The sequence below is a fragment of the Hippopotamus amphibius genome, chromosome 3 (genome assembly GCF_030028045.1).
Source record: "Hippopotamus amphibius kiboko isolate mHipAmp2 chromosome 3, mHipAmp2.hap2, whole genome shotgun sequence".
Classification (NCBI taxonomy): Eukaryota; Metazoa; Chordata; class Mammalia; order Artiodactyla; family Hippopotamidae; genus Hippopotamus; species Hippopotamus amphibius.
Window position 1 is genome coordinate 155,094,179 of NC_080188.1, and position 24,892 is coordinate 155,119,070.

The window sequence follows — 24,892 nt, forward strand, 5'->3', positions numbered from 1 at the left end:
AACTCTTAACATACAAAGGCTTCCCCAGTTCTTTCACCTCCTCTCCTATCAATCCCTCGTCTTTAAGGAAAGAAAAGCGTTGGTATTTTTCTCTCCTCCATCAATGGGATCCTCTGTATGTTAAATATATCTTTTAAAAATATTGTCAGGAGACTGAAACTCTGATGAAGCCTCCCTTTTTCCTCTGCTTTCTGCTCCTGCAGACTTCTCTTGACATGAGGCCCCGTGCTGCCTCCCTTGACAGATTGCATCTTGATGGCGTAAAGCTCTGGTAGGAAGCTAATGATGTTGGTTCAGTTGCAGTGCCTGGAATCTTATGTGGGATAGAAATCCAGTGTTCTATGCAAATTAATAGAAATGTATTAGACTGATTATCAAGGGGTCCTGCGAAGGGATCTCACTCTTCCTTGATAGTTAGTGCTTGTGTCTTTTCTCAATAAAACATCACCTGGGACATTTCTTCTTGCAGGGATGGCATTACGTGCCGGGTTGGAATGTCAGATGCTTGAATCAAACAATGGGTTGTGTTCAGACCTGTGACCAAAGATGAAGTGGCATCTGGGGCATCCTTCATCTCTTGGTCCATGCTTCAGGCTATGAGTAGTCAGTGTGCAGCTCATGCTTACAAAGGTTAGCATCTCAGTCTCTGTTTGAGAGACATTAATGGGTCTATTTTATAAAATTTCAGGGCAACCTTCTCTGCTACCCAGTTAGATTGGACTGAGGGAATATAAACTCATTTTGCTACCAACCTAAGAGAAACAGGCAGGTATAGTGGAGACACCTTCTTATCTGAGGCAATTGGACTGGTAGTTGGTCAGACAAAGTCAGTTGCAGCAGAGAACTTAAAAAAATAAAAAGATACAGTCCCTAAGCATTTTATTTACACTTAAAAATAAATAAATGTACATATATTCACAAATCTTTTGATGTGGACCAGAGCTTTTTCTTAGAGTGAGGGTCTTCTGAACTGAGTTCTGTTGACTTTCTTTCATAAACTGCACCCTTAACACATTGTCTGTGATTTCCAGTTTGTCTCTTTAAGTAAAGTGAGTTCTTCAATACACTTAAGAAATAAAATGCATGTTTCTAGATTTTTTTAGTTCCACCAATACAATTTTTTACTGTTTTCTTACCTACACCTAATTCATTGGCAGTTTCTTTTAGCAACTTGACTTCCTCAAGGCTTTCCAAAGCATTCAATTTATTTTTCATAGGAACACCTTTTTTTAACTCATATTTAATCACTTTGTATAATACATAAGTAAAATAATAAGTATACCTATTATGAACAGATTACTGACCCTGGGAATGCACCGAGCCTGGCTTACAGGGCAGAAGGGAGCATGTATTCAAGAAAAAAGGCCTACGATTGACAACCCAGCCAGTGTAGTATAGACAGCAGTTGAAGTATGTCACATAAGCTGGCGAGTTGGTTAAGAGAGCATCATCTGCTTAGAGGACTGGGACGGGGAGGGTGGGGGGGAGTCGAGGGAGGGAGGGAATACGGGGATATGTGTATAAATACAGAAGATTGAACTTGGTGTACCTCAAAAAAATAAGTAAATAAAAAGAGAGCATCATTTGTATGTATCTCCCCTTTTTTGTATTCATTGCTTGCTTTAGGGAATTTTATCTTAGCACCTACGATCGTAATTCCTCTATTAGCCTATAAGCTTAGGGAAGACAGGGCCCCTGTCTTATTTATCTGTGTATCTCTAGTTGCCTAATATAGTGCCTGGCCCATAGTAGATGCTTAAAAGTGTAAATTGTCTTCTTGCTTCTGTGTGTGTGTGTGTGTATTTATACACACATATTTAGTATAGTGCTGTACACATAGTTGGTGCCAGACAGCTCTTTCTCAATAAATGGATTTATATGTGTATCACTGCACATAATGTACTCAGAATCCTAATAAGAACCTTTAGAATATCTATTGTTTAGATTTTTTGTCGCATTTGTTCCTTCTGTTTGCACGAGAGACTGAAATTGACTGTGAAGCATTTACCCTGGGGTTAGAATGACATGTCTTTTAGGAAGGTACTTTCTTGATTAATAGCTATACTTCATTCTTAGAATAATAAAAATAATATCAATAAAATTAGTATTTACTGAGTACTTACTATGTGCCAGGCACTGTGCTAAATGTATATTATCTCCGTTAATCTCCACAACCCTGAAAGGACACACAACGAAGCATGTTGTGTTATTATTCCTACTTACAGACGAGGAACCTTTGGAAGGCCTAATCTTAGAACAGGTGAGTGATGAGGACAGTTTGTTTTCCGAGTGCTGCTTCTTATTTTAGGGGTTTGGTCCCTCTAGGCGGGGTGAAAGGAACCCTTGAACTAAAGAGAAGGCCTAGAGGGAGAGGCTGTACTTGCTTTTGGCTTTCTGGGAACCAGGGTAGGCACTCTCTGGACTACAGAGAATAAAAAGAATCCTTGTGACTGCACGTTGCTCAGAGTGTTTGAACAGCTCCTGGCAGGTGGTAAGCAGAAGCCAGGGTGGCATTGAGAACGGGCTACTGCAGGACACTGGATCCTGCCTGTCACTTCCCTCCCAGGCCTTTCACTTGTCAGAGGGCCTTTCCGAACTTCTTCTGCCCTGCTGGTTTGGATGTGTGCAAACATGCTGCTTGCAGGTGCCAAAGCAAACAGCAGTGTGGGTCCCGGGAGCCCGGGCTGGGAGCTGGGCAGAGGGTGGAAGACCTCCATTTTGGAGCAGTGATGGTGGAAATAATTTTCCTAGCTGTCTGGCATGAGATTGCTTCTGAGCTGAATTTAGGAGAGAGGTAGGATCTTTGGTCTGTCTGCACTTTTGGGACCCAGCAGATATCACAAACCTCATCTTCACAAATTCACTTGCAGACAGAAATGAATCTTAAGAAGTGCTAGTCTGTGGGCCTGTTGGTCAGAAGGGCAAGAACAGCAACAGCAGCAACAAACAGACACCTGTGGGCTGGCAAACAGAATTTCTTCTCAAGCCTACATCTGAATGGCGGACTCATCCCTTTTTTGTAGGTTAGAAGGGAAGGAGACAGCATTCAGAGGCCACCTTCTCTTGTCCTCCTTCTCAAAGGAAAAGCTGTAACTGATTTTGTGGTTGACTTTAAATTAACATAAAGACACCTTGGCCTGAAACTGAAATGAAAGCATTCTTGATGTACTTTTTAGCCAAAGGGCTTATATGCTGCTGTATGGCCAATTTTTTTTTCTACTTGTCTGCAGCAGTTACAATTTTTGACAGTTGTCTTGACAAGAGTGTAGATTTTAATTGAGAAGGGTGATTTTATTTATTAGCAAGGTTGATTTCACGTTAGAATGAATTCTCTAGATCCTTCTTGGATTACATTATGTTCCTTGCCAGGAAAGACATTGACTGTCTTGGGTTTTATTCTGAGCTGGGTAAGGTTGTTCAACTCAGGAATTCTAGACTAGGGAGAGAATTTTGTGTGATGTGGGTCCTGTCTGTGGAAATGTGCTGCGCCTATCATGGTGGAAGGCGTCTCCAGTTTGGGCTTAAACCTGTGGAGCTGGTTCCCTGAAACGCCAGCATCCTATCCATACATGCAAGCAGAAATTGTTCACGCCTAGGCCATATCTGGATGTCACTCTTCTTCAGTTTCATATCCAGTTTCTATTTTGCTGAGACAGAATGAAGTCACACAGCCCTCACAAAACCACTGCCTTAAAAGCTCCCCCAAACATAATCCTTACAGGAGCCTTGAGAGGTGGGTATCATTATCCCCATTTTACAGAGAGGGAGCTGAGGCTCAGAGAAATTAAGTAACCTGCTGCAGGTCATACAGATCCTAGGAACTGAGATCTAGGATTCCAAAGTCTGACTCAAAGTCTGTGCTTTTCCCACAGGACTTGTGAATTTCGCCTCAACTCTTTGCCATTTATGTTGCCTTTTGCATTCCTTGGAAATAAATGAACTAGAATGGGTGTGAGGGAGAAAAAGAGAAACCTAACTGTGAGCATTCAGTTAGGTGCTTGTGGGGGACCCTTGCTGTCAGATAGGAGCAGCCAGCCCTGTCATTCTCATTTATGCTGACAGACTTCTTTCTCGTCCTCTGCTAATGGCCACTGGGTAGAAATAAGGATGCTGCACAGAGGAGAGGAGCTAAATGTGGCTTCCTGTGATTTACATAATAAAATTAGAATCTTCCCAGTGGCCCTTTCCTATCTGCTGGTGGCTGTGATGGACTGCAACCACCCTGGGGACAGCTTCACTTAAGGGCCTCCCTGGGGTCATCAGGCCCACAAAGGGTCTTGGGATCAACTGTGCAGTTAAATTGATGAGATCAATTCATTAGGATAAAGACTTCCTGTACTTCCAAAGCAGTGTGGTGCTCAGGCCAGTCTCTCTCCGATAGAGGTAAAATGTATAGATAAAAGATTTCATATTGGGAAGAGCTCTGTGCTGCCCTTTTCCCAGAGCTTTGATTATTTGAAGAGAAGGAAAGACTTCTTGAGCCTACATCAGAACATTCAACTTTGAAAGATGAATTTTTTTTTGAGGCTAGTTTGCTACCTGCTGTTTTTTTTAGAAATGATTTCTTTATAGGTTTAAAAGGTGACCCAAGTGGCTTTTTTTAAGTCTGGGAGGAGTTTTACAGACATTGTGTGTGTGTATGTGTGTGTGTGTATGTTTTACCTCCTTCAGCTCTGACCACCTGGTAGTCAGTCTGATGTCTTCCCTCATCTTGATCCTTTACTTCAACATTTAATTACCTATTTTGGTGCCCATATGAATTTTTTTTTCTTTTTCTTAAACTCTTAAGGGGCATTCTAGCCCCCAAAGGGAATAATACTCCCCCTCCCACCCCAGTGAATACAAATAGAAGGTGGTTTGGGTTTGTCCCGTTTGTTTTAGTTCATAAAACATCTTTCACTTCCTTTGTTGTTGATGATCTTGAACTTATAAAGTAAGGAAAATGAATTAAAATCAAAAGATATTAAATTGAGAGAGAAAATGATGCTACCACACTCCCAGCTAGAGTCAGCTTTTTAATCCATAATTTCAGACTTATTTGATTATAAAGTATAGTGACCCCTCTCCTTTTTTTTTTTTCTTTTGCTTTTCTTTCTAGTTCTATAATCAGCAGTCTGCTATTCTCTTTCTAGTACTATAATTAGTAGTCTGGTCTAAGATATAAGAACCGTAAAGTTCTTAACGGAAACACTGCTTACTCGCCTCATTTTACAGAGAAGTCATTCAGTTATTTAACAGACATGGTTGATCACTGACTATGTGTAAGAACTGTGCTGGATGCCAGGGGTTCAGAGACAAAAAGAACATGCTTCCTGCCTCCAAGTGCATCATCTGATCGTGAAGCCCACATACAAACAACCAGGCCCTTCAGTGTGAGAAATGTAATTGAACTACACTCATAGTTCTGATTTTGTACTTGTCTATAGAGTAGCAGTTTCTATCCTGTGTTCTGTTTACCTGTTTACTTGCTTGTTCCTCTGTGAGCTCTTGAGGGATGGATATGGAATGAATGAGTGAAAGGATGTCTATTACCAATGCCAGGCCTGTCTTACAAGGGGTTTCATAGCTTTTAGCCTTCCTGCAAAATGCTTTAGTTCCTAAAGACTGATAGGAAATGGTCTTGGGTGGAGCCACCTGGGAAATAATGAATTTTGCATTCTTGCTTATTGCAAAATGTCCGATTTGCTTTTTAGGATTCTATTAGGTGAAATCATCATTTTGTAGGTAATTTAACCTGGTTCAACCTAATAAAAAGAGGCCAATTTTACAGCTTTCTAGTCTTCTTTAGGTTTAAGACAGGCACAGAGGTGAGGTTCTGGGCAGGTATAGTGCATCCTAAGCGTTGCCACTGGGTTCCAAACTCTGAGTGTGAGTCTCTCTTTGGAGCTTCAGAGAGGGAGGGAGCCTGTGCCCCAACTGTTCCTGTGATACTCAGCTCTGGAGTGGAATTCCTCCAGGCAGTGCCTTTTTGTAGACTGGACAGGGAATAAAACTGCTGCTCTGTGCCCATTTAAAAATATTTTTGTTTACCTTGGAGAACATACAAGAACAGGGTTTCATGCATATATAAGAGAAAACAGCAAGTGAAAAGGATGTGTACACACTGGCATGAATGGGGTGCTATTCTTAGCTGGGACTCTAACCTAGAGAAGAACAGGAAACAAGATGCTTCTGAATGTGGACTCCAGCTGCCCCAGGCTAGAGCCAAGGGGCTTCGAGTCATAGAGAAACTCATGGTAAGCTGCTGGTGTCCTCCAGACCTTCCTCTTTTGGTAAAAAATTTTACACTTCTGTGTCTCACACTGAGATGGAGGAAGGGATGGCTTTCTCTTCTAAGGAATCTGGAGAGAAAGTAGAGAAAGGCTTGGGGAGTGGGCCTCCCACCTGTCCTACTTTTTTCATAGGAACGATCTGCATCTACGTGGTAGATGGAATAGCTGCTCTCGCTCTGAGTGGTTTAGTTTCTGAGAAAGAGAGGGGCGCCTTGGCTGCCTGGATTAAATCTTCTTTAGAAACTTGTGTTCTTTGGTTTGTTGTTCAGTCTTTCACGTTGGGGTTCAACCTGATTTGCCTTCGTAAGACCAGGACTAGATAAATGCCTGACATATGTTACCGCCACAGTAGATGCCGGCTACCTTCTAGTCACCCAGTGACTGCCAATTGATTTGAATATATCAGTGTCTGGAAGCTGAACCAGTCACCAGGCTTCTGGGTGTGACGGTGTGATGTTTCCAGGTAGCATTTTCCTGGACTAGGATAGTGATGGTGTTAACCAGGATCTGTGTTGCCACTATCATTACCACTGAGTGATCTTTACTATGAACGTACTTAGATAAGGGGCAGGAAGGCAATATACATCCAGCCCCCACCCTATATGCTTATTGTCTAATATTGACAATAGCTCTGAGTCAACATTTACAAGAGCATGTCTTTATTTGGAACCCAATATGAGATGGGATTTCTTCAAGGAAGGCCTGAAATTACAATTTATAGACTCTCTGAAAGGCATAGGGCCTCTATAGAAACCATTCCACTTCCTCATTTCTCTAAATGAAAAAAAAGAAATTCTCATTTTCTTCCTTCCTTCCTTCCCTCCTTCCTTTCTTTCCTCCTTTCTTTTTCTTTCTTTCTTTCTTTCTTTCTTTCTTTCTTTCTTTCTTTCTTTCTTTCTTTCTTTCTTTCTTCCTTCCTTCCTTCCTTCCTTCCTTCCTTCCTTCCTTCCTTCCTTCTTTCCTTCCTTCCCTAGGTCCATTCAGCTACCCCCAAAGTTATTATAGCCAGGTCACCCCTCTTAGAAGAAAGAAAAATTTTCTTCCTTTAGAGTGATACATGGGAACCTCAGAGTCACCATTTACCTCTTTCCTGATTTGATTAAGATTTGTGTGATATGAGTGTAGGGAAAACACTGGCTGTAGACTTGACAACTGGTTCACAACATGTTCCTGTTTGTGGTAACTCTGTGCTTTGACTAAGTGAGGTCCCCGTATTTTCCAGTTGTCACGCTATATCACTGCTACAAGGTAGCCTCCTTAGGTAAGACAAGTGCCAGTTAGTGTCATCTGATGGGGAGGGGGAGGGGAGAGAACAGAATTGTAAGCTTCTCCATTAAAGTGGTGACCATGTCAGTGCCAGGCCTTGGAGACCTGGCTTGAAAAAGTGTGGAGGTTACTGTCAAGAGCCCTTGTGGATCTGTAGATCTCACCATCTTAGTGCTGCGTTTGATGAGTCACAGCCTTCAGGTAAAGTCATTTCCAAGGGGTTGTGCGAATGTGCCCTTCTTGGTTTGGATTGTGTCACATTTACTTTTTCTGGCTTATATCTGAATTTTTCTACTTATATCTACTGAATTTTTTTGCATGATTTCTTCCCTGCATCTGCTATTGATGATTTACGTGACACCAAAAATTCCAATGAAGGTAACTCTAAGAGCTGTGGAAGCAAAAGGCCAGAGAATTGATCTTGTCCCTTATCCAATAAATCGCAGTCAGTTCTGTTGAACGTGGTCAAGCCTGGGCTTGTCACTTAGGGTGTGTTCTGGGAAATGTGAGGTCTGACACGAGATACGTACCAGGGAGGCTGGACAGGAAAATGGCTTCACAAAATAAAATAAAATATTCATATTGATGTGCTCCCAAAGATTTCATGATGGCAAGATGTGAAGCCAGCTGAAGCGAAGGGGTGTCCGGACAGGAGAAATGATGAGATGACGTTTTATCAGAGGCTGAAGGTCTTCTGTTGTTTTCTAATAAAAGTTCCTCTGATGTGGAATTTCTATGTTTTGTCTGACTAATTGGAATTATAGTCTGGTTTCTGTCCTTAAAGACGCTCTGTTGGCCTTGGACTGCCTAATTCTCTTTGCTCATTAAATTGATGACATCAGTAATAAGGCATGAGATCTAATGTCTAAATATTAGTTTGGTTTTGGATGATAGGTTCCTTGGGTTTTTAAGTTAGCAGAGGGAAACCGAGAGAGGCAGTATGGTGTAACTAGAAACAAAACCCCAAACAACAAGCTTTAGTGTCAGGGAGACCTGGGTTCAGATCCTGACTGTGCTGTGTGTAAGCTGTGTCACTTTGGGCACATCATTTAATCTCCTGGAACCTCAGTGTTCTCACTGTAAAATGTGAGCAGAATAACTGCCTACCTTGTGGGGAGGTTGTGAGGTTAGAAGGTTTAATTCCCAGGAAGTGCCTGGCCTGTGGAGGCACACATCAGCTTCAGCTGTGTCTGTTCTTAGCAGTGGACTTAGCAATGTAAGTCCCTCTGTGCTTCCCACTTTTCCATTTGTAAAATGAACTTGACATTTCCTACTCAGTGGTTGACAGGGAGCCAAATGAGATTTCTGAGCTGGTGGGGATGAATCCTGGGTCCCAAATTGGGGTTCTACAAGTTGCGCTATCTATGTAAGTTGTAGAACTATTTTAAAAACATACCCTGCTTTTTCCCCTTCTCCGTCTCCCATTCAGAGCAGGGCTTGCTGGCCTTGTGCTTTAAATAGTCCTCTGAATAGTAGATGAACACAATCCTTGTGAATCCATTTGCCTTTTGCTTGGGAATTCTATTCTTAGACCACAATCGCCGGAATAGAAAGCCTCTGACCCGACATCCCACTGGAGACACGTGTGCTTGGTAATGGATTTCTTTGGAAAGCTGGGACAAAGGACTGGATCTGCTTCTGTCGTTGAGTAGGCCAGGTAGGGGGCAGTTCATGAAAAGCCAGGCTCCTCCTAATTGTCTGGGGTTTATGAGTCTGGCTTACCTGGTACATCCCACATTACGATCCTAATTAAAGTTCAGTCTGTTTACTCTGCTCCAGTTGAGGGGTTATAGGAGAATAAAGGGAGATAAGATATTTATGGGTGAACCCTTTCCTGTTTCTCTCTCTTTTTTTCCTTCTGGATCTGTGATTAAAGGATTAACAACACTTGTTATTTATTGAGCAGAGCCCCGGAGGGAGGAGGGCTTTGGCACTTGTTTTGCTTCTTCTATGAGCCCAGGGTTGTGCCAACAGCATTTTGCATCTTATTTCATTTACTCCGCCATTATTTTTAGCCCCATGATACAGAGGTGGAAATTGAGGGTCATGACTTGCCCAGGGATTCATGATCGTGGGCCTTCTACTATTTCATACCTTGCACACCGTGTCTCCTAATAGATAGGCAACAATGTGGTCATGTCAGGAAGATCCTGGTGACTCAAAAGCATCACTAAATGTGCATTAAACACCTGAATGTAGTTATTATATATGTGAGACTGGGTTACAATACAGCTCCTGACATTAACTGCAGAGGCGCTGGCCCCAACCCTAAGTTTGGCATCTTATGCAGTATTTTGGTTGCCCAAGTCTGGAGCCATGATGCTGGGAGCCTCCACAGTGCGGGGGTGTTTCTAAGAGCAGCCTGAGCCCTTAATTATCTTACTAAAGACATTGCCTTCTGTTTGTGGAGTGTCTTTCTCTGGGAACCCTGGAGCTTCCAGAGACAAGATCTTAGCTTTATAACATCCCTGTCAAAACAGGAGGGTCTGAAATCATTGCTGTCCTTTACAGTGAGTGGGAGATTCAGGCACAGATGGAAGAGAGAGGCACAGAAGTTAAATTATTAGTCCAGGGTCACATCAAATGATTTCCGACTCAGCTGACAAATCTGTCTAGGACTCGGTCTCCCAAGTGTTGCAGCTTCCCGTGCAGTGTAATCTGGTCTCTGCCACTTTACATGGTTTACCTTTCTTCCTCCTTTTTCTCATTTGGTAAGTAAGATGTTTCTCATACCTACTTCCTGATTAGTGATGGGTTTTAATTTAGCCTTTCAAGATGATCAATGACTTTACCTAGAAAACTGCCACCAGAATGCGGTTTATAAAAACACACCTTTGTTGTTATTTTTTCCTGATGCTGAATTTTCTGCCCCTGCATTTTTCTATATTTTGCAGAAACACTGTCAGTTTCTGTGGGTTAAGAACCTTGGGACTCTCAAGGGTAACCTTGACAGAGAAACTTCTGTAGTTGGGAATTGTCACCTTTTTCAGAGCAGTGCTATGGTGGCGGGTTGGGGGGGTGGGGTGGTGGGGTGGGGAGGTGGGGAGGTGGGGTGCAGTTAGAGATTCCTGTCCTCAGCTTTGCAGAGGAAGGGTATCCCATTCAAGGATAACCTTGTCCTGTAGGAATAATACAGATTTGGCTTGTGTTATTTCTTGTTTCTCGTAATAATGTTGTTATTCATAATCACACCTTTCTAGTACCCTCATGACTCAGTATTCATTAAAACATTTGAGATTACTCATGACATATTTCTCAGATGGGAGGTGTGAGGTGGTGTGATTACATATGGCCTCTCAAGAAAATAGCCAGTTTGTTCAGATTCTCAGCTATGTTATGTGATGTTTTCAGTCAGCTTCACTACTTACCACTGCGAAGTTATAAAGGGGAACTTTTTACAAAAAGAAATAGATTCTCCCAGGGAGAGGATCCATCGTTAGTAAAATATGTCTAATGCCAAAAGCTTTTTGTTTCCTGATGATCTATCCAGTTGCAGATCTTTTGGCTTCATAATATATTCAGTTCACAGTTATTCTTTCAGCATTTTCTGTATATCCTTTCTGTGTTGGGTACCACGTTGGACATTGAATAACAGAGATGAACAAATCCCTAGATCTTAAGCTCTCTCATTAGATGTTGGAATTTAGTGTCATTTAGCTTTATTAGATTCTGTAGTAGTTCCAAGATCTCCCAAGATCCTGTCCCCCAGTGTGCTGTTCACTTCAGGGTGTGTCATTCTCTGGCTGTCCTCCATCATTGCCTTACCCCCACCCCAACTGCTGCTACCCTGGGCCCAGCTGCCATCACCTCTCACCTGGACTATCTCAGCAGCCTCCTAACTGGTCTCCCTGCCTCCACTCTTGCCTCCTTCAGTCTACTCAACACAACGCCTAGAGCAATCTTTTAAAAATGGAATTCAGATCATATACGCCTCTGTTCAAACCCACCAGTGGTTTTTCCATTCTGTGCATAATTGGGTCCCGACTATCTACTTGACCTTGCCTGCTACTGTTCTCCCCCTCTGACTCCTCCTCATCAATATTGGGTTTATGGTGTTTGCTTTAACGTGTCAGCCATCCTTGGCATAGTCCTGTCTTAAGGCTCTGTGCTTCCCTCTGCCTGGAACATTCTTCCCCTGGGATCTGCATGGCTCACTGCCTTAGATCTCTGCTCAGAAGTTACCTTATAAGCAAGTCCTTTCTGACCACTCTCTATACTATGTACCCCGACCTTGTACTTCCTATTTGATTAGTGTCTGATTCCTCCTTCCCCTCATGAGAATGTGAACTCCGTGAGGGAAGGGATTTTGCCTGTTTTGTTCATGACTGTAGCCCTAATACCTAAAAGGTGCTCAATGAATACTTGTTGGCTGAATGAACAAATTAGCCTATTGCTGAATCATTCAGTGAATGTCCTCTATAGAAGGGGCTCTTGGACCAGTGGTATACATCTCTCTGATGGCTGGTGTAGGGAGGACCTGGTCAGATTGGCTCTATGTGGAATAGAGTTTTTCTTAGCATTATCCTAACTGGCCCTATTGGGTTGAAGCCCACAGTTTTAGCCTTACTAGTATCACTTTTTAGTCATAAAGTCAGAGGATGTTAAGATTGGAAGGGGTCTGGGACACCATTAGGTCTACTTCTTTCTTACTGATGTGAGAATTGAAGAGTCTAGAGACAGTAGGTGAGTTACGCAGAGTCATGAAGCTAGTTAGGGTCAATCTGAAATTAGGCCTCTGACATCTGGTTCCATAGTCTTTACTACATCCAGTCTTCTCTGGCTGAGAGAGTTCATGGGCTTTCAGATTTGATAATTTCTCTCCAGACTCCAAACAGGAGTTTTTATCTGGATGTTCTGGGTTCGTGTAGATGGATGATGATCCTGTAGTATGTGGAAAATCCCAAGACGGACCAGTGTGAATGGGAACTACCCCAGATGTGCCAGGAGCACCACAGGCGGGCTCGCTCTTCCGTTGGCAGCAGCTGCGTAGGATGGAAAGGAAACCAAAATCAAGATCCTTTGCCGCTCCAGTTGTTTTATTACATGTCACAGTTAGAACGTGTCTTCCATTTAAATTCAGAGTTTTTGATGAATGGCCAGACCAGCTGCAAGCCCTTTAGGCCAGAAGCCTTGATCTTGCCAACTGTTCATTTTCTCGACGGACTTCCTTATTTCAGGCGTTTGCGTCTAGCCAGGCTATTGTGGGCTTGTCAGAGGGGTGTAGAGCCCTCTCTTTGCCACAATCAGTGCCCCCCATGCAGCATGTGCCCTGAAGCTGGCCTGCCTCCATCCTCTTTTTAAGTGCGTGTGTGTGGTCTTTTGTTAAGCAGGGTGAAGTGAGAGAGGACCCTCAGAGAGAAAAACTCCTCCAGCGTTTGCTAGAACATGTCGTGAGCTGACCGAGCTCTCATTGGGATGGCAGAAAAAAGGCTTAAATTTATTAATTTCTTGTCATCTGTTTTGTGATATAAGGTGCACCGATTTGAGTTTAGAAGGCACTTTGATCATACACGAAGAATGTGTCATTTTAATTCCACTCTTGGTGGCCTCTTGGTATCGATCAAACATGCAAACAGCCCATGTTTCTGCTGCATCTAGTTTTGCTCAGCAAAGGCTCTAGACTTCTTAATGTATTTCAGCATATTTCCAGTTTAGATATGAAAAGTACTCTGGGGAGACTGACTTCCAGGTAGTCATTTTTGGGGTTGAAGGAAGTTAAGTATCCTGAGTATAGTAGCCATATTACCTAAAAAAGCTTCATTTTGGTTTGGTTGCAAAATTTGTTTTAGCTTAGTTTTCTTACTTTATGTAGGCAAAATAATAAAGGCTAGAAAGTTTAGAGCTGTGCCCTAAGACACTCAGCAAAACAATAAGACCTAGAATTAGAAATCAGCAGTTACTCTATTTACAGATTATTTCTTTTCAGGCTGGGCTAGTGGAGTTTCTGAGCACCACTGAATTCTCCCTTCTACATCTTCAGATTTTGTAAGGTTATGTTTTAGCCCTCTGGGGCTTGGGTGATTCTTAGATCAGGGTCCCAGTCACTCATGGGAGCCCTTGATCTGGATAAGATGGACCTTGAGTAGTTGAGTTCACACAACTAGGGTGGTGAGAGGGTCTCTCCTCTTGGTTACTGTACATTTTCTTACAAAAGAGCTAGAAGAGCAGTCTCAAGGTCAGGAGAACTCACCCTGATGTCTTGGGTTGTCGGGGATTGTGCTGGATTCTGACTTGGGTTCTGTCATCCAATTCAGAATGCCCTAATCTTTAGGGGCAGAGGCAGCTCTTCAGCCTGTGGGTTCAATAGCCAGGAAATGAAATTCTTACACATTCTTATTTTCTATGCTAGAAGTTATACTTTGAGATTTGAACCTGCCTCTTTCTTTCTCTTTTTCTTTTTCCAGTAGCAGTTTGAAATTGGCTGTTCATTCAGACAAAAGCAAAAGGATATTTACCCAGCCTGGGAAATAAATGTGAACCCACATAGTCTTTTCCTGGCTTTTCTTTTTGCTCTCTTGCTGGTGTGTTAATTGTATTTTTCTTTAGCAACCTTCCCCCTCCTGCCCCCTGTTCTTTTGGCAGACATTATTCCTTGAATTGGAGGAGCAGGTGAAGAGCTGTATTTAGAACTCTGGAAGAGTACAGTACAGATGGCAGTCTCAGCTAATGGTAACCAGAGCCAGGGGGCTCAGGTCAGCCTGAGCTGGAATCAGTCAAATTAGCACAGCACTGACTCTGAGTGGCAGGAACACAAGTGACCACAAAGTGTTAAACACATCTGGAAAGGGAGTCTGACATCATCCCCAGCATCTGTAGGGAATACACACAGCCTGTAGACCCATTCCTCTTTGACCCTATAAAGATTCTTTAAAGAGTAATGCCCCTGAGTGGTTTTCTGGCCAGCTTGCCTGCTCATTTATCTTGGAGGAGATGGAAGGAGACAACTTGCCTGTGAGGCCCCACGGGCCCCAGAGGCAGATGGATTCCGCGTTTGAAAGTGCTGAAGCTAAGAGACCGGGTCTTGGGGGGCCCCGAGGGGTCTGCTTTTCCTCTACTCATTGTCCCTACACAACTTTTCCTGGCAGCCGGCGTTGCTGTTTAGATGGTTTGTTCTCTGCTGTTTAAGTTGTTTGGCAGTGGTGTGTCAGGATGCGGGTTTTCTGAATGCTTTCCCAGCTGGTTACTTGAGTGGTGGTTAGGGCGGGGCATTCCGAGCTGCTGAGGCCAGTCTCCTGTCTGGACACTCACAGCTGGACGGGTGGGAGAGCGTCATCTTCATTCTGCTGCCTCTGGTGCTGTTGTGGCTGGCTCTTGAGATGTGGATAGGGGTGAGCTGGGGGAGTGATAGGTCTTCTTTTAGTTTCTTTTTTGTTGGTGAAGGAGTCCAGACTACAGGAGTCAGTGTGACTTTTGCTGTTATTCTATGCGTGATTTTCTGCTAGCCGTTGCTGCCTTCCTCAGCCTGTAATTTCCCCAGCTCCTCTTGGTTGCATTTATTTAAGGACTCCGTTTTCAGAATCAGCTTCCTTTATAGTTCCTGAGCCAATTATGACTGAAAAGTAAGTTCTATAAGCAGCCTCGGATCCATCACCTGGTAAACCATGCTGCCAACTAGACCTGGGATCTGGGATTCTGGATCAAGGGCTGGGTACCATGATGTCCCTGTAACGTAGCACCTCCCCAAATCCCTCTAGTTGGCTCATTCCATCAGGGCTAAAATTGCCCCTCATATCCCAGTCTGTCTTAGAGGCAGAGGCCTTGCCTAAACCCTAAGCTGCTTGACTCAAGTTCTGAACGGCTCTGTTTTTGGTGGTGGTGGTAGGGGGGAAACGGTTCAAATATATACCCATTACCTAGCGGCATTTACCTAGCACCCAGATAAAACAGTTATCCCCATTTTACCAAATTGGTTTCATCTTCCCCAAACCCCATAAACATTTACTGTTATACAGGAAAGGCTAAATAATTACTTAATTCTCCACTCCATCCACTTTTTAAAATCGCCTTTCAGAATGGGTGAGTGACCTAGTAATTTCCAGTGGTGACCATCAATTTTTTGTTGTTGTTTTTTAATATTATTACGAATTCACAGACTTATTAGGTAACTGATGTGCTTCAACCCATTGCATTCATTATTTGTTAATTGTTTTGGATGGTCACATTGTCTTATCTTAGGTCAGTGGACATCCCTTCAAGTTCATCCCATGTTCTTTTGACATGACCCTATTGAACTTTGATAGCTTCCTTGCTTTCTGGCACAAGATGTTCCAGGCTCTATATCCTGCACCAGGTGTGGAATCAGCCATTTCTCCAGGGGGCCTTGATTTCTTTTGGTAGAGAACACAGTCTAGGCTCTAGGACTAAATTACTTCTGTCAACTGTCAACCTCCTCCTTGGAGACTACAGCCTGCTCCCCTGCTCGTAGCCAGTGTGAGATTCTTGCTGGGAATCAACAGATCAGTAGTCACCCACTGTGAAGTTCTGTCTCACTCTGGTAAGGATTCATCTCTGAGAATCTTGCATTCCACCCCCTGGTTCTGACACTTTTGCTTCAATCATTCTGAATTTGGCTAGCCGTATGTATGCTGTACCTTGGACTGCCAAGCTGTTCTCACTGGGGCCAACACCCCAGGCTAGAATAGTTGCCCCAGCCCGTGCCTAATACTCTGTAAGCAAGATTCTATCTGGGCTCCACTTCACTCCTGCCCCTGTGGGCCCTGTGTTCCACTAGTTCCCACATCGCATTCGTCTGAAACGTTCCCTTTCTTCATCAAAGTCTTATCTGGTCTTTAAAAATCTACTGCTGCTTCTTGGGCACTGAAGAACCAGCTCAGGTGCTCCTGTTTCAGTTTGAGAACCTATAGGTCTGTCTCATGAGGTGAGTATCAACCCAGCTAGGATTAGGCAGAGTGGGGTGGGGGTTAGAGGGTGCTGTTGGCACAGGCACGTACCTGGCTGACTTATTCTCAACTTTTTCTTTCCTCTTGTAATCCATGCATTTCAGCACCTTCAGAGTGGTGTTTGGTAGGTTCTCATGTTGATTTTCAGCCAGGAGTAGGATGTGCTGGCTCTGTACCATTGGTAAAGGGATTTGAGGATAGGTAATGGGCTACAGTTTTGCTAAATGGAACAGTATAAGGAGATGGCCTTGTAAAGAGGCTGGGCAGTGGGGCCCATTTGAATGCTTGGTTCTTGGCTCCCATATCAGCAGATCCTTGACAGGCATTTTGAATGGTCCTAAATCTAACAGATCGCTTGTACTTTAACATCATAGAAAATTCAGTTAGTTAACCCCGAGGCTGACTGTGTACTACCAGTCTTGAATGCAGTTTTGTGAATCTCTGCAGGTTCTTGTGTAAGGTTTACTCACTCTGTTATTTTAGCTTACTTGTTTAGCTTCTTTACATGGAGACAGTGAATGCGGAAGAGAAGCAGATGTTAGGATTGAGAAACCCAGGAGCCTTGTTCCCTCCCATCCCCTGCTTGCGTTCTGCGACTGGACCCATTGGTGAGTGGTGAGGAGCTGGGCTCAAAATGAAGGCAGCCCAGATCTACCTCTGCTTTGTGCTTGCTCCAGTCCTCAGTCCAGTTTACTTCAAGCAACTCAGAGTAGCACGTGGCGTGGTCATTCAGGACTGCAGTAACTTGCACTTCATTATGTCCAGTGGGAGACTCAGTAATTTATAGCCTATCATTTCTGGAGTCTGGAGATGTCTTTGCTGAAGCAGATTCTATTACATTAGAAGAGAATCTAGCTGGCTGCGCCCAAGACCCAAAGCTTTTAGATGCTAAGTAAGGAGGCCATTTGAAGGGAACAGAATGACTCTGGAACTCAATCCCCCACCTGAGAGAGAGAGTAATAACATTCTGGGTTGGCCTCTTTTCATTTTCCTTTGATTTTGAGTAATAAATTCCCTCCCTACTTCCCAGCTGAATGATTTGGGAGCCTGTATTCCCTAGAAAGACTCTGTTCTCGCACCCATCAGATTGCATTAGGTGAAAACTCCTTGGCCTTAATGAATGTTGAAGGATTTCAAAGGGCTAATGGAAATTCTTCTAGAAGTAACAATTTCCATTCTATTGGTAAGACGGTTCTGCAGAAATTCCCCGAATGTCTTGGGTTATTTTATAAAGCAAAACAGCCAGCACTGGGTTTTCTTTGCTAACGGATGACAAAGAGAATGTGGACATTTGGAATTCATGGAGACTCCCTGAGTTGCATTTTAGCTCAGGTGTTATGTCGCCTTTCCTAACTCTTTTACCAGAGCTGCTCACAGGAAAGCAGCATAGACAGATTTGCTTTACTTCTCTCTCTGCCTCCTCCTACCATTCTTTTAGAAAATGGTGAGTGGTTGTCTGCCAGGTAGAATCTGGATGACAAAATCCAAAGCTCGATTCAGAATTGTAAGCATAACCCCCACCCAGGTTGCTTACAAAGAAAGAAAAGGAAGAGTCTTGTACAGAATCTTCCTTCATTAGCTTTAAATGTGGTATTTATTGAGTTATCACATTCTAATTTAGCTTGCTGTGCCCCTTTTGTTTCTGTTATTTATTTATTTACTTAGGCTGTGCCAGGTCTTAGTTGCAGCACGTGGGATCTTAGTTGCGGCATATGGGCTTATTAGTTGCAGCATGCAAACTCTTAGTTGCGGCATGCATGCGGGATCTAGTTCCCCGACCAGGGATTGAACCCAGGCCCCCTGTATTGGGAGCCCAAAGTCTTACCCACTGAACCACTCGGGAAGTCCCTGCTATGTCCCTTTTGATTGATTGATTTCATTCTACATTTATGGAGCACCTACAGAGTTCCTGGCTCTCTGCTGGGCACCTGAAAAGAAAAGGTGAACAAAACATTGTCCTTGCCACCTGGAGCTCACAGTCTCACGGGAGAGCATCAGAAGATCTGAGAAGAGCTATAGTGGTCTTGCCACATACTTTACATTTGTATCCTAAAGCCAGTGGGGAACCCCGGGATTATTTTAAGCAGGGGAGTGACATGATTCAGTTTATATTTTAGAAAGATCACTGGTGGTAGTGAAGATACCGGTGATTTAGAGGCGGTGAAGCTGGAGGCAGTGACAGTTCAGACAGTAGATGTTTATCAAGCCCCTGCTTAGTGCTAGGCATAGTTCTAGGTGCTGGGAACCTAGAACAAATCAGACAGTCTCAATATACATATTTTTCAGATGGTGATAAGTAATTTGAAGAAAATAAATAGAAAATAAATAAATGGAAGTTAGAATGAGCATCGGCGTAGGTGCCGACCTGTTGGAGTTGTTAGCGAGGGCCTCTCTGAGGAAGTAACGTTGGAGCTGAGGCAGCTACAGGAAGATGTGGGGAAGAATGGTCCTGATGGGTTGAACAGCAAGGGCAGGGACCCTGAGATGGGAACACAATGTTTGAGGGCCAAACAGAAGACCTAGGTGGCTGGAGCATGGATGGGAGGGCAAGTGGTACTGAGGTGAAGTTGGAGGGCCTTGTGGGCCGTGGGAAGGAACTTGGATTAATTCCAGTGGAGTGAGAAGCACTGCAATTAATTAAGTCAGAGATTGGCAAACTGTGGCCCGTGGGTCAAATCTGGCCTGCTGCCTGTTTTTGTAAATAAAGCGTATTGGAACAAAATCACGCCTGTTGGTTTACGAATTGCCTATGGCTGTTTTTACATTACAAGAGCAGTTGTGACAGAGAACATATGGCCCAGTAGCCTTAAATATTTACTAGCTGGCCCTTTATAGAAAAAGTTTGCTGACCTCTGAATTAAATGATCTATTTTACTTCTGAGAAGACATTCTGGGTGCTATGTAGAGAATGAATGTTAGGAAAAAGAGTATATGTGAATAGTTCAGATAAAAACTTACTAGATGTTGAACACCAGAAGGCAGAGGTCATTCTGATTTTATTCTGTTTAAAAGCACCTAGCTCTTCTCTATCCTCTTTAAATATTGTTGAATGAATGATGAGATACAGATTAAGGCAGTGACAGTGAAAATAAAAAGGCAGCAAGGCTTTGAGAGATATTTAGGAGGTTAAAAAATCAGTACTGCTCCTTGTTGACGAGGTGAATAGAAGTAGAGGCAAGGCAGAAGGACTATAGGATGTCCTTTAGCTTTCTGGTTTAGGTATCTTGGTGCATTGTACTGCCATTAACTGAGGCAAGGGGAGTGGAGCTAGAAAGGATATATGTTACCCGGGACATCCAGGTAGAGATGTCCAAAAGATAGTTGAGAGAGGTCTGGAGCTCAGTGGCATGAGACTGGACTGGTAGTGACAGGCAGGTTGGAGTCATCAGCTAACGCAGGCTCTCCCAAGAAGAGGGCAGGCCTCGAGCTCATGGCATTTATTTCCTCTACATCAGGGGTCCCCCACCCCTGGTCCTTGGCCTGTCAGGAACCGGGCCGCACAGCAGGAGGTGAGCAGGGGTGAGCGAGAGAAGCTTCATCTGCTGCTCCCCATCACTGGCATTACTGCCTGAACCATCCCCACTCCCTGGTCCGTGGAAAAATTGTCTTCCAAGAAACCGATCCCTGGTACCAAAATGGTTGGGGACTGCTGCTCTACAGACTCGGATCTAGGTAGGAGACAAAGCTACATTAGCTGTCTGGACAGTTTGCATCCGTTAGTCTGGTTGTCTCGTGACTACAGGATATTTTTTCTGTGGAAACTGGCAGGCTCCCATGAGGGCCTGCCTTACCCACTCCCCTGGATGCCAACCTCTTTCCTTTAAGCAGGGTGACTGGGGCAGCTCTGGGCTCTTCCTTCCCAGACTCCCTGCTAAAACAGGAATGTCTGTGGCCTTTCAACTCTGCAGTTGATTCGTGTCTGCATCTATCTTGTTGAGGATCTGGATAGATAGGAAGGTCTTAGTTGTCCTAGGAGTTTTGTTAAAGCAAGAACTCTGTGACACCAGGGTTAGACAATTGGCTGGATTTTTTTCATTTTGGTGCCAATCCTCTTAACCCACAAAACTAGATAACCCCCTGGCATGCCCCACTCCTTCTCCCTTCTTTCTTCTTGTCTGGGGAAGGGAAACCACAGAAGCAATTTATTAAAAAGCACTTGTATTGAAAGTGGCCTAAGATAGTTGTCAGCCTCGACTTGGATGTAAATCTCCCCTCTTCACAAAAGTCCATTATGCAAACTCAAGAATAAAATCAAAATTGTAAAAAGAGGAAGGCCACTCTCTACTTGGTTCTCCCCGCACCCCCGTTTTTAGCATAGTGTCACATTTCTGCTGTTTGCACATTTTAGAAGGCTGAGTTAACCCAGGTCTTAAGTATAATGTTCAAGTTTTATGGGCCCTCGTGTTTTATCAGTTTCTCCTTCCTTAAGGAGACAGTCAAGTAATGGTCTTGTTATTCCTGTCACCTAAATTATTACTGCCCTGAGGTTAGTGACTCCTAGCATGCCCAGGTGAGAAGTCTGAAGCCTGGTTACTTTATCCCAAAGTGGAGGAAATAGAGTCTCCTAACCCTTATTACCAAATGAAGTAGGTAATACAGGTAAATCAAAAACACGGAAAATTATTATTATTATTTTTATAAATTTATTTATTTGTTTATTTTATTGGCTGTGTTGGGTCTCTTTTGCTGTACGCAGGCTTTCTTTTAGTTGCAGTGAGTGGGGGCTACTCTTTGTTGTGGTGCGCGGGCTCCTCATTGCCGTGGCTTCTCTTGTTGCGGAGCATGGGCTCTAGGCGTGTGGGCTTCAGTAGTTGCAGCACATGGGCTCAATAGTTGTGGCTCATGGGCTCTAAAGCGTAGGCTCAATAGTTGTGGAGCACAGGCTTAGGTGCTCTGTGGCATGTGGGATCTTCCTGGAGCAGGGCTCGAACCTGTTTCCCCTGCATTGGCAGGTGGATTCTTAACCACTGCGCCACCTAGGAAGCCCCAAAAACAGGGAAAATTATTTTTAAATGTATATGTTGAGAAAAATTCCTTCCGTCTCAGCTCTGGTCCGCCCAATAGACCCCTGCCCCTTATTATATGCCACTCAATAGTTTCCTATATATCAGCCTAGTATTTCTTTATGTAAATACAAGCACGTAGGAATATACATTCCTATTTCCCCTGTATTCTTTTGTACAAAAGGCAGCATGTTATTTATTTTATTTTTTTGTTCTTTGTTGTTGTTGAATTTTTTTTGTTTTTTATTGAAATATAGTTGATTTACAATTTTGTGTTAATTTCTGCTGTACAGCAAAGTGACTCATATATATGCATTCTTTTTTATATTCTTTTCCATTATGGTTTATCCCAGGACATTGAATATAGTTCCCTGTGCTATACAGTAGGACTTTGTTGTTGTGTCCATCCATTCTATACGTAATAGTTTGCATCTACTAATCCCAGACTCCCAGTCCATCCCTGCCCCTGCCTTGGCAACTACAAGTCTGTTCTCTATGTCTGTGTGTCTGTTTCTGCTTCGTAGATAGGTTTATTTGTGTTATATTTTAGATTCCACATACACGTGATATCATGTGGTATTTGTCTCTGTCTGACTTAATTCACTTAGTATGACAATCTCTAGTTGCATCCATGTTGCTGCAAATGGCATTATTTCATTCTTTTTAATGGCCGAATAATATTCCATTGTATGTATGTGCCACATCTTCTTTATCCATTCATCTGTCAATGGATATTTAGGTTGTTTCTATGTCTTGACTGCTGTGAATAGTGCTGCTGTGAACACAAGGGGGCATGTATCTTTTTGAATTATAGTTTTGTACAGATATATGTCCAGGAGTGGGATTGCTGTATCATATAGATATTCTGTTTTTAGTTTTCTGAAGAACCTCCATAATGTTTTCCACAGTGGCTAAATCAATTTACATTCCCACCAACAGTAGGAGGGTTCCTTTTTCTCTGCACCCTCTCCAGAATTTGTTATTTGTAGATTTTTTTCATGATGAAGGCAGCATGTTATATAATCTGTTCTGTAACTTGCTTTCTGTCCTTAAGAGTATGTCTCAGGGATCTTTTCATGTTGATACAGAAGGAGCGTCCTCATTCTTTTCTCAGAGCTGCATAGTGTTCCACTGTGTGGATGGCTGCCTCCTAGTTTACTGAACCAGTCCTTTACAAATGGACACATGCATTGTTTTCAGTATTCGCTGTTACAAGCACTACCTCAGTGAACAAAGGCACCTTTTTAAAGGATTGCACAGCATTGCATATGCAACCTAAAATGAGATTTTTATTCCTCATTCTTGGAATGCTGATTGGTTTTATTGGTTGATAAATTCCCAGTTACTGGTAGTCATGAGTGAAACATTGGTGATGGGACCGACATCCCTTCCTAACTCAAGTATCATTAGTATGACTGCTCCATGGAGGCATACTGCTCTATCTCAGGTTTATTTTAATAATAAAACCTTGGGAAGTTTTAATAATGAAGCCTATTTAAGGCCCTTTGCTCAAGAAGTCTGAATCACTGATCACTGCAATTACTGCCGTGGCAGCTGTAGAGCAATTTAACAGGATAATAGTGAATAAGATAAATTACACTTCAGATTGTTAATGGATTGATACACAGAAGTATGCAAGGGAAGATGGAGTGGGGGAGGAGCGTTTTCTGAATTTCAGTGCATCGCTGTACAAAATAGGGAACTAGGCCATTGTAGCCATTACTACTTGGGATGAGTCATTCTGTACCAACCTCTGGGGCTCTGTGGTGGGTAGAGCGTCCTGTTTATTATAGACAACAAATTGAAGTAATTCTCTTGTTTGTGTGCCTCCGTGGAGTGGGCGGAGAGTCTAGGTGACTTGCTAATTGTCTTATTTAGGATATTCCCCTTCTGCTAAGGAATTAGTATCTTTGGTGTGAAAATAAGGAGGCAGACCTGTTTTACAAATAGCTGCTGGCCAGGAGAATAACAGTTTCTGCCAGGTGAGTGGTTAAAAAAAGGCAGGCTGGAAAAATAACTGTGGGACGGTAAGTGTTCTGCTCTTATTTACAAGGCTAACATAGTCTGCCTGTGTGTTGGGTATGGGGGAGGGGATGGATCACTTAAGAAGTAAGTACAGTGCTTGCTTTGTGTGTCCCTCAATTTGTGTTTAGGGGAGAAGAGTGGGGATGTGGAGAGAGGTGCTTTCAGAGGAACCAAATGGAGCAAATCCAGGAGACTTAACTGCAGTTCCACCCTTATGGACATCCCTTGGCACCTGGTCACATTGTGGAGACCTTAACATCTGCGGGGTATTGATCTTGTACCTTCATTCTCAGTAGAAAACACTTAACACCCATTATCTGGTTCATTCCTACCAAAGCCCTTGGAGCAGGAGACAAGAGCAGAAGAATGAAGCCTTTTCTTTCTCGGTATTTCATCGGCATTAACACACCTTAAAGTGCCATTGGATTTGGAGTAGTGTTGTGTTAATATTAAAGCAAACTAAACTGTCTTGGAATGTAGAAAGTCCTTTTGGAAAAAGGAGCAGGAGTAGGACTAAGAGAACCAGACAGGTAAGGATGCTCCTCTGAGTTGGAGAAGGGCTGTGCCCCAGAAGGATGCCTCAGAGACAGTCTGGTCAGAGAATTTTGGGATCAAATCCTAGTTTGCCCTTTGGCTAAATTATATAACCTTTTGAGTTATAATTATTTTAATGTGTAAAATAAGGAGAATGATATCTACTGTGCAGAGTTTTGTGAAAAATGATTAAATGAGATAATACATACGAGTAGGCTATAAGAGGTGGGGGCTGCTACTATTATTAGCAGAGAGTCCCCTAAAGGGGCTCCTTTGTAGATTTGGAGAGAAGGAAGGTGCTTTCTCTTGCATGAGGAGACTAGTACTTCTGGCAGTAAATCAAGAGGGCCGCCTTTAAGATTGGGAAACATATTGACAGTTGAGGGGAAGGTGTTAGTTACCATGGCAACTTGGGAATTCATTTGGAGAGAGAGTTGTGACTGGAGGTTATCTCACTGTAAGAGTCTGACTGGTGGAGATAAAAAAAGGCCCGTCTAGCAGGAATGAAATCATGCTCTGTATCGGCAGGAAATACCAAAAGACAGGCTCTAGAGAAAGTTCTGTACATAGGTCAGAACCTTGTGTGGGCCTTCTGCGATAATAGGGGGGTGTCTTTGTGGGCCTAAATGCTGCTGCCAGTTTACTGATTTTGTTCACAGGTATTACTTGGATTAAAAAAAAAATCTATGAATGGGATTTCAGTGAGGTGTTTTTTGTTTTGTTTTGTTTTGTCATCTGAAGACATGACATAAAACTGTCACACCTTTTCCTGCTCTTGGTTATCAGTCCCCAAGAAGGGGGGATTTTCAGTTACAAACAGCATGAGTACCAAGTGCATTTTAATCATTTAATTTGTTCCTGAGGTAAATGACATGATGAATACAGGTATTTC

At 43.1% G+C, this 24,892-nt stretch overlaps 1 protein-coding gene across 9 annotated transcripts in view; it reads left to right on the forward strand.

Annotated features, from left to right (window-relative positions):
- SRGAP2 (SLIT-ROBO Rho GTPase activating protein 2) overlaps positions 1–24,892 on the forward strand; it is a 233,688-nt gene that overhangs the window by 31,440 nt on the left and 177,356 nt on the right. Inside the window, exon 1 of one of the 9 annotated variants that reach the window (XM_057727353.1) lies at positions 23,616–23,732. The exons of the other annotated variants lie outside the window; for them this stretch is intronic. The gene's annotated coding sequence lies outside the window, so the exon portion shown is untranslated. Of the gene's footprint in view, positions 1–23,615; positions 23,733–24,892 lie in introns of those variants that run through there. 9 annotated transcript variants of the gene reach the window in all.